This window comes from Tamandua tetradactyla, chromosome 8 (assembly GCF_023851605.1).
Source record: "Tamandua tetradactyla isolate mTamTet1 chromosome 8, mTamTet1.pri, whole genome shotgun sequence".
Taxonomy (NCBI): domain Eukaryota; kingdom Metazoa; phylum Chordata; class Mammalia; order Pilosa; family Myrmecophagidae; genus Tamandua; species Tamandua tetradactyla.
In genome coordinates, this window is record NC_135334.1 from 119,778,524 (window position 1) to 119,788,405 (window position 9,882).

General features: G+C 42.2%; 1 long non-coding RNA gene across 1 annotated transcript; it reads right to left on the reverse strand.

The window, feature by feature from the left end:
* Window positions 1–972: 972 nt before the first annotated feature.
* Window positions 973–7,279, reverse strand: LOC143643767 (uncharacterized). Its single transcript, XR_013156383.1, has 2 exons — window positions 7,157–7,279; window positions 973–1,458 (listed from the first exon to the last, which is right to left on the reverse strand). It is a non-coding gene; the product is annotated as an uncharacterized LOC143643767 (long non-coding RNA).
* Between the last annotated feature and the right edge of the window lie 2,603 nt (window positions 7,280–9,882).

Sequence of the window (9,882 nt, forward strand, 5' to 3'; positions counted from 1 at the left end):
GACAGTATTCAACCCACCATACCACATCTCTGTTTCTCTGCTCAATGTTAGTGTCAGGGGCAGAGTGATAACTGCAATATGTCTATGACTTGGTATATTTCACAAGACAGATCTGAAGAAGTGGTATTCCAACAGAAGAAGGACCACCCTTTCCCAAACTCAGGAGAACTGGGTAGGAGGATTATCATTTTATATAAAACGACAGAATAAGCAATGCCAATTACACTTTTTTGCCTAGTCAGCACAGCATAATGTTTAAGAGAGTGAGCTCTGGAATCATGCTGCCTGTGTGCAAATGCTCACCATGCCGCTTACTACTGTGTGATCCTGGGTAAGTTATTTAACTTTCTTGTGGATCCTCGTGAGGACTGATTGAGATAACCATGGAAAGCGCTCAGAGCAGTGGCTGGCTCTTGATTAATGATAGCTGTTTTTATTATCATCCCTCCCTCTTATTATTTTTTCCAGGAAGAGAGGAGCATCTTTATGAAGCAGGCTGGCCTCAAATCAAACTCCACAGAAGTAAAAGAGCTGAACCGCTACTGCTTAAGAACGTCTTCCGAAAATATATAACTGCATATAGATGGGCATGTTTACCATTAATTTCATGGATATGTAGCATGTACTGGCTATTGAAGCCCAGTAAAGAGAAAATTCTGGATGCTGTTCCAATTTCCTCAAGTCTAAGGAAGTGGTTCCAAGGGTAGCCAGGGTAGAAAGGACACCAGATTAACTTCAGTGTGCCTCTGAATAAACTGCTTCAAGTCTTGGAATTTCAACTGTTTGATTAGGACACGAGAATAATAAAAATCCACAAATACTGCATAAGATTGTGGTGGAGATAAAAGGGGTACTGTCCAAAACAGCTTGGTACATTGAAAAATGCTGCGAAATGTTCCGTTTTTCATCATTTTTGCTCTTAGAATCTTTCTTTGCCTGAGTCATCTCCTAAAAAAGAGCCAAGACAAAGGCTTTTTGTGTGTGTATCGTTTATTTGGGGACAGGAAACAGTAAAGAACAGGGAAAGTAAACAGGAAAGAAGAGACTGTCAAAATAAGGATGAGTCACTGAGTTGACACCACCATGGGTTACTGGTTTCTGGATCTAATGCGACCTTCCTGGAACCATCCCCCAGGTAAATAAAGGACAAGCATTTTAGCTATCAGTTTCCATCTCCCATTGGCCAGGGCTAGCCCCCAAGGTCATTGGCTCCTTTGCATTTGAAAATTGTCTATTTCCACAGGTGGCCCACATCATGATGTCAGAGAGGTCCAGGGCAGGATGTAAGAGAGGAAAGCAGTCCCAGGTTGCCCCTACATGAAGATAACTGCAGCCTGAACAGAACTGTTTGCTGCAACTGTGGCTAGAAGAAAAGGCAAAACTGAGATGATGTCCAGTGGTTGGTACTCAAGGGATGCCCTCCAGAGGCCTCCTGAAATATTGTAACTTGTATTATCCCTGCAAAGACAGGCAAGTGGAGAGTCATTACAATTTGGAAAAGGACAGAGCTGCAAATTTACTTTTGTTTCTCGTCTTGCAGTCAAGTAGATGGTAACCTGATCCCCTTTTCCCAGACCATTGCTGGCTTCCGTCACTTCTTCCCCTTCCCACTACCTTACCCTAAAGCTACAAGATATAAAATCCACAGTTTGAAGAGTTTTCAAGAGAGTTCAAAGCTGGCTGGCATTTTCTTTGTGGAATGAGGTGGGAAATACATCATCGGAAATCTTAATGGCTGACTGAGCACAATTTCCCATCTTTCCAATTGTGGCAGGGATGTAATTCAGCCAATTTGAACTGCCTTCCAGATCCAGTGAGTCCCATCTGTGATCAGGAAGCGGATACCCATTAGCATTGGATGACTTTGTTAGCCACATTTGAGAAAAAATCTCAATGGATGGTGTTGCACAAAGGAAAGAGAGGTCAAACGCCTTTGGGGTGGACACACAAGGATTCCATTTCTTACTCTAGTACATGTAGCTAAGTGATCTTGAGCAAGATATAAAACCCCTCTAAGCTTATGTTTTCTCATCTGTAAAATGAGAGCATTGAAACTTAACACCACAGAGTCATAGTGAAGACTAAAAATTAGAGATATGTCTCGCTTAAAACAATGCCTGGAAAATAGGACACGTTCAATAAAAGCTGCTATTATAATTATCATCAACATCATCACTATTATTTTTACTAATCTTTACATTTCTGATGCTCCTGGCAGAATGCACAATGTCCTCATTTCAAAATTTGAAAGTAGTGGCTCACCAGAAAGAAAAGTCGTATCTACCCAACAGAGAGATCTTAAAGCTCAGGGGTATGTTTTTCAGGGTCAGCAACTCCATCTATGCAAGAAACATTTATTGAGCACCCATTGTGTGCCAGGCCCTGTACTAGGTGCTGTGGCGCACACAGATATAAATAAAGCTGTCAATTCAATGGGGAGACCGACACCCGCACAAATAAAACCAGGACTCCAGGATAAAAGGAAGACTGACAAGATTTATATCTGGTACAAAGGGTCATGTAAAGGCCTTTTGATTTTATGTGCTGCAGGAAGCCATTCAAGAGACAGGCCCCAGCTCCTGTCTTGGTCAAGATCAAGCCAAACAAAACTTTCAGAGAAACTATCCTCCCAGAGATTTGATGTAGCATCTCAAGCACAAAACCCCAGCCTCGCAATTCAGTGTTACTCATAGACCATCCAGCTTACTATTTAGCAAAGGCAGAGGTCCGTATATTTAAGAAGAAAATAAGACCTTTTCTGCAGGGAGATAGTGATCATTTCATATCAGTTATGTTGGGGAGCCATCCATACCTCACATCAGGGGCAAATACATCTTCCACGCTCCCAGAAGCCCAAAGCTCCACCCTATGTGCGGCAATTATTCTCGTGGTGTGGTCTCCAGACCAACAGCACCTGTATCAGCTGGAAACCGGTGAGAAATGCAAAATCTCAGACCTCCTCCCAGATCTCCTGAATAGAAGATTCTGAGGCTAGGGTCCAGCAGCCTATGTTTTCACAAGCCCTCCAGGTGATGGTGATGCATGCTAAAGTTTGCGCCCCACTGATAGACAGGATAAACTCAGAATTTACCAGTTATCCAAAGCCCTCTGCAATCTGGCCTCCACTGCCTTGTCCAATCTCATTGTTAGGGGTTACCCATACCTTGACCAATCTGCACGCCAATTAAATTATCTAAATCTACAACTGGGTTCCTAAGAGGTATTACAGGGTGGATCCTGGAGTCACATTTTACTCCCTTTAATCTCTAACAGAGGCTCTATCCTAAATCTTTATCTATTACCCTTCCCCGGAGAAGCCAGGGTTGAATAACATGGAAAATTCAAAAGCCCTCATGTCATTACTCACTCCACTCATGCTTGGCTCTTTTCCCTTAGAATTAATGGTGGGAAACCATAGACTTTTAAGTCACACAGACCAAGATCTGGATCCTTAACTATCTATCAATTATTAGCTAAATGGCTTAGGTAAGTCATTTTGTCTCTATAAGCCTTGGTTCCCCATTTTTAATTTGGGGTTAATAATGTCTACCTGGCAGTGTTGTTGCAAGAATTGAATATATAAAGTGCTTAATACTGGAAACTCCTTTTATCATCACCATCTATCGTCATCATCATCATCATCAATAACCTAGACCGTGAGTCTGCAAACTTTGGCCTGTAGGCCAAATCTGTCCAACCTTCCCCTTTTATAAATAAAGCTTTAATGGAGTGCTTCCATACCCATTCATTTATGGCCAATTTCCCACTGCAGGGGCAGAGTTGAGTAGCTGCAGCACCAACTGTATGATGCGCAAAACCTAAAATTTGTACTATCCGGCCCTTTACATCTTTAAGCAAAAGATGGAAAATCCAGGTGCAGCTTATTAAGCAGTGGCACTGCACCATCTCCCACTTCTTCCTAATCCCAATCACACACCTACCCAGGATTGGCTCCTGAGTACCACCCTACACCAGGGTTGGAAAGCAGGTTTTATCTGGTAGCCAGAAATCACAACTTGGCAATGACTTCTTAGCGCACTGTGTTGAAAAAGATTCTGATGCTATGTCCAGACTTGGGCAAAATTTATGCCATAATCAAAATCGTAGTTATTTATTTGTGCCAGAACTTTGGCAACCACCTTACATGGATTGTATTATGTAATCCTCATGACAACCCTGCAGGATAGGTGCCATCATTCTCATCATTGTACAAATGAAGGATCTGAGGCTTTGAAAGTTTAAGAGCCCTACAGCCACACAGCTAAGAAGTGGCAGTGCCAAGAGTTAAACCCAGATCACACCACTCTGGCCTTTAACAATTGCCTTGAGTCTTTTAGAATGGACTTTTTTTTTTCACTAATATCTGAACATTCTTTCTGTATTCAAGGAATCCACCACTAGGTGAGAGAGGAAAGGTTTATGCAACTTTAGAAACTGAAATTTCAGGATAGGCACTCTCCTTAGCCTGGATAGAGTACCCAGTCCTAGGCTCAGCTAATCATATGCTTTTATCTCAGACTTTAAAGCTGGAGTGGGTGGCACGGTGGTAGTGGTGCCAAAGGAAGTGACCAGGTGTCCAACAGCTGCAATATCACCTCCTTATCAGATTGTCCCTGTGATATGACCTTGGCTAAAGTTCCAGCTATGAAGTTTCCTTTGGTTATCACCTCCTTTCCAAACCTCGCTGACCCAGGGGTCACATTAATGGCATGAGCCACTAGGTATCTTCCCAATGAGTTCCTTTTCTCCTTAAGTTAGCTAAGTTGTTTACTCTTGTTTGAACGTAAGAACCCTGGTTGGTCACTGGCTAACTGGAGTGGAAAGAGGATTTACGGTGAGAATATGGAGTGGTTCGCAGAGTCAAAGGGATATATAAGAACCAGCCGTGGATGATCCAAGAATACAGGGTTGCTTCTTGGATCCAGGGAGCAGGAGCTGATGGATACCCCATAGGGCGCTGCTGCAAGCGTTAATGAGCTCCACCTGGATTTTCCATCTTTGCTTAAATATTCAAATTCACCAAAGAAGGTCCCGTGGCCTAGCTTTGGTCACATGCTGACCCTTCAGTTAAGGGTCTCAAGGTACTTTGATGGAAAATCCTGCCAAGGCAGCAAAAGTGCTAAAGAGCTAATGCCTCCAAAAGAACTATAACTGAAGCTCACACAGTTTCATTGTTTACCCAAGAACCCATGGGAGGTAAGTGGCAAAATATGGCTTAAAATGTGGGGGTTTTCTGATTCATAGAAAAGAATGAATGCAGAGTGGCAGATAATAAATTAAAAATTTTTAAGGCAGCAAATGTCCACGACCCTGACTCAGGTAGCCATGTCTGCTACAGTCTCAGGAAAGGAGAACAGGTCCACTTCCTCTCTCAACACTGCACTCCACCCTCCCTCCCCAGCCCTCTTCCTGCATCCTTTCCCATCCCCCTCTCCTCCCTCCAAGACCTCGACTGCCTTCAAATCCAGTCACATTCCACATCACCCATGAAGTCGTCCCATGGCATTCCCGGGGCGGCCCTTCCTCTGGACTTGAAAACACTGTATTTGTAAAGTAATGCTGAATGTCTCTTGCAGGATTATCATCTGGACGCTTCAAATCAATTGCAAACTCCTCCAGGGAGATATGTATTCCCCACAGCACATAGAAGTGTTTCTGATGACAATCGATTATTCATGAACCATCCTCTGCATTTCAGCCATAGTTGAGTATCATGGTTAACTTAATTTTTCTTTAAATTTATCCTTTTTAGTTATCTGTTTTAGCTATTTTCTAAGCAATAATATCTGTATTTACACATTTTTCTGACACAGTTAACACTCTGCTAATAAACAACATTCAGCCTTGTGCTATGTGAAAAGAAAATAATTATACAAACCATATATTGGCAAACATTGACCTAGAACATTGCCAGGCATACAAACTTATCAACTGAAAAGCAGGTGAATAAGTGAATAAGTAAATCCGTCAATTACCCCTGAGCTGACTCTCAAGAGATCCCAGCTGGGAGATTTCGAGTCTCAGGTTAACTTCTGAAATTCCTTCCTTGAGTTGATTAATTATTACCCATTAAACAAATCAATACATCAGTCAACCCCATGCCTAAATCTTGATCAAGCTGAAAGAAGAGAATGGAACTGGTTTGTGAAATTCCTGACTTGGTCACATGGACAAAATGCATTGTTAAAGAAGAAGACATTTGTAACCCTCAGGCAGCAGTTTAAAACTAGCCACCTTTTTGGCTGCCCGAACATCCTCCCTCTCTGGTCCATTAGCTCCCAGGAAACCAGTGAAGCGTCTGGCAACTGTCTTTCACTTCATCTTTGCTTCCCTCAGAGGAAGGAAAATGCTTTTAGGCTGAGCTCTAAAGAAACTGAAATCCATCTCTGCTTTGGTCATTTTAGTGACCATCCCTCAACCCTCCCAAATCCAACCATTGCCTGAGCTCTGGGCTGAGCGTCCGTGGGGAAGGGGGGCAGCGGGCTGGCCAATAAGAACAAAGAGGGTGTTTGGATTTATTCCGCCCCCCCCCCCCCCCCCCCCGCAGAGCACATCACGTGTCTTATATGCCCCAAGACTCAGCATTAAATTTAAACGGCCTTTTTATTTTCCTTTTGCTCACAATATGTATCCATTAACTGGGGCCAGACCTAAAATCTGTGTGCTATGATACAATGGAAAGATCGTGAATATTAGAATCAGGAAAACCCCAAATTTTAAGCCACATTTTGCCTTTTACTCCTAGTGGGTTCTTAGGTAAACAATGAATGTTTGGGAGCTTCAGTTATAGTTCCGTAAAATGAGCATAGCTGGATATGAATATTCAGCCTGTTTCAGTATGAAAACACAATTTCTCAAGTTTTCCTCCTTTATTTTTGTTTTGTTAATAATGGCACAGCTTGTTCAAGAGATTGGACTACCTGCTCCTTCCCCATCTCCTCCCCAGCCCCTCCAGAAGGAAATGTGTATTTTTCCTTTAGGGGAGATGAGAAAAGACCCTCGCATTTTTAAGATTGAGAGATTTGGGGGGACAGGAGGGTTTGGGCTTTATTTAATTTTCAGTAAATATTACCCTCCATTTATTTTCTGTATTCCTTTTTAAAATGGCAAATATAATACAAATGCTTTAAAATATTATACACCAAAGCCAACTCACATTCATGTTGCAGGTTGGTCTGTGTTCTCTTTACTTCTGTTTGCCAGATGTTCTTCAATAGTTTCTGCAAACACATTCCTCTTCACCAAATTACATGCCAGACGCAAAAGCTGGCCAATGACTTTATAAACATAGTGTGAGTCATAGTAAAAGAGGCCCGCTCCCAACTCAAGTCCCATGCCATAATCATGTTCATCATTAGCAAACACAATTGTGCATGAAGTTCTGTTGTGGAAGAGAGAGAGTACGTGTGTGTTTCCCTGTTGGGGGGATAGTGAGCACTTGGAGGGAGGTAAAGAATCCCTGTGGACCTGGGGTAGTTTGCTGTGGCCTCATATGATACTGGAGAGTTTTCCAAAAAGCCTCTCCTCCACCCCCACCACGCATGCCACTTTGTGAAAATGCAAGGGCTGTGAGATCCAAGAAGCCTTGTTGAACAGAGGTCTTTACAGCCAACTGCCCCACTTCTATTTATTGTGTTCACAAGTGCCCCCCATCAAAGCCAGCTTCTAAACAGGAGGACACTTTGCTCCCTCTGTGATGGATGACCATGTCCACAAGGCTTTGCTCTGCCAGCATCCTCCTATCCCATGGAGGTGGCTCTCCATGAAGTCCTAAGGCAAGCCCTGGAAGCCAGTGAGTGGTGAGCTGACCTTCCAGCCAACAGCATATGGAACGGAACTTTCCTCGGTTTGAAAATGGTTGATAAAGGTTACTGTTACATGAGGATAATGGCATATACCTTACAGGGTCTTTTTTAAGATTTAAATAAGATCATACACAAAGAGCATAGTTTGTTTGACTCTTCATTTTGTCTTCCCTTTATCTTCGTGGTAATCCCACCTTGAGTTTTATCATTGCCAAGGAAAATATTTCATTCAAAAGAGTCTCCTTCAATATTAAGTGACACCATCTCTGAATAAAACAATGTCTTTTTCTCTTTTAGTTGGAGGAAAGCCAATCCTAGTAATCTCAGGAATCAAACTCCATCATACTTTTTTATGAAGTTGAAACTAAAATATGTGCCATGTATTTTTTTTTCCATTTTAGGTCTTTTTTATTAGGATAAATTAGTAACATTTGAAATCAGATTGGTTTTAGCACAGATTTCTCCTTAAGGATTAAGAATGGAAGCATGTTTAAAAATTCACTGACATCTTCCTAGCTACTCTTGACTTTCTTCATTGTGAAGGGGAAGGGGGAGCATAGGAGTTTGGGAAATGACTCAAATTCTTTTGTGTCCTTAAGGCAGTAAACAATAAATCCTTATCTGAATAAATGATGCACTAAGAGTATAAGGAATGGGAGGTGTTTTAGTTGTTTAAAGCTGTCAGAATGCAATATACCAGAAATGGACTGGCTTTTTAAAAGGGAATTTATTGCATTGCAAGTTTACAGTGCTAAGGCCATGAAAATGTCCATATTAACACATTAACACCAAGAGGTTACCTTCATTCAGGAAAGACTGATGCCATCCAAAACACCTCTGTCAGCTGGTAAGGCATATGGTAATGTCTGTTAGCTTTTTCTCTTGGCTTCTTCCTTCATAAGGCTTCCCCAGGCTGTTTTTTTTTCTGCATCTCCAAAGGTCTCTGGCTGTGTGGGCTCTATCAGCACTGGAGCTTTCTCCAAAATGGTTCCTCCATAAAGGGCTCTAGTAAACAACCACGCCTTGAATGGGTAAAGACACATCTCCATGGGAACACCTAATCAACAGGTCCACCCACAGTTGGGTGGGTCACATCTCCATGGAAACAATCAAAAAGATCTCACCCAGCAACATTGAATGAGGATCAAAGAACATGGCTTTCTGGGGTATGCAAGTTTCTAACTAGCACAAAGAGCTGAAGAAGGAAATCTCTCTTAATATTTCAAAATAGTATCTGATTATATTTACTGTTGTAGAATTTGCCAATATGAGATTTTTATAAAGGCTGAGGACCCTCAAAAGAGTCAGTGCATTCTGGACTTCTGACAGGATGGCCTCTCTTTCCCACCAGGTAGATTTGGAGGGTCTCTCCTAGAGACACTCCACCCTAGGAAAAGTGAGAGAGAGCAGATAGGGCCTAACTTGAGAGACATTGGAGGGATGCTTACTCTGGAAATGTCTTCACTGCTGATCTGTCCTTGGAATCAAAAGTTTCTTGATTAGACTTTCATTCCTCCATGTCTATTATACTTTGTTCTTCAAGAGACCCTAGGTGATGATAATTCCTCCAGCATTTAGCAGGGATTAATTCCTTCTTGAGTATCATTTGAAGTCAGGAGATCCAGCCCTGGCTCTGTCACTGATCAGCTGTGTGATGTACTTCAAGTCATTCCTTCTTTGTGTCTCAGATTCCCCATCTATAAAATGACATGGTCCAGACTCTGAACTATAGCTTCTGAGAACTATAAAACTACATTGAAGGTGGTACGATGGGGGCTCAGTGGCAGAATTCTCACCTGCAGTGCCAAAGAGCCTGGGTTCGATTCCCAGAGCCTGCCCATGTAAAAAAAAAAACGCAAAAAAAATTACATTGAGTCCTAAAACACTGTAGCTTTTAAAGACAACTGAATGAGCAATACTGATTGAGAGAAGAAAATAGGCTAGATTGCAAAATAAATGGGGATGGAGTGAGTATGGAGCAAGAGAAGGCAGGATTGAGGAAGTGTTTAGTAAAAGGGGGTCCAGAAAGCCTCTACATGCAAGCTTTGTATATTTCCTACCCACTTCACCCCCCCAC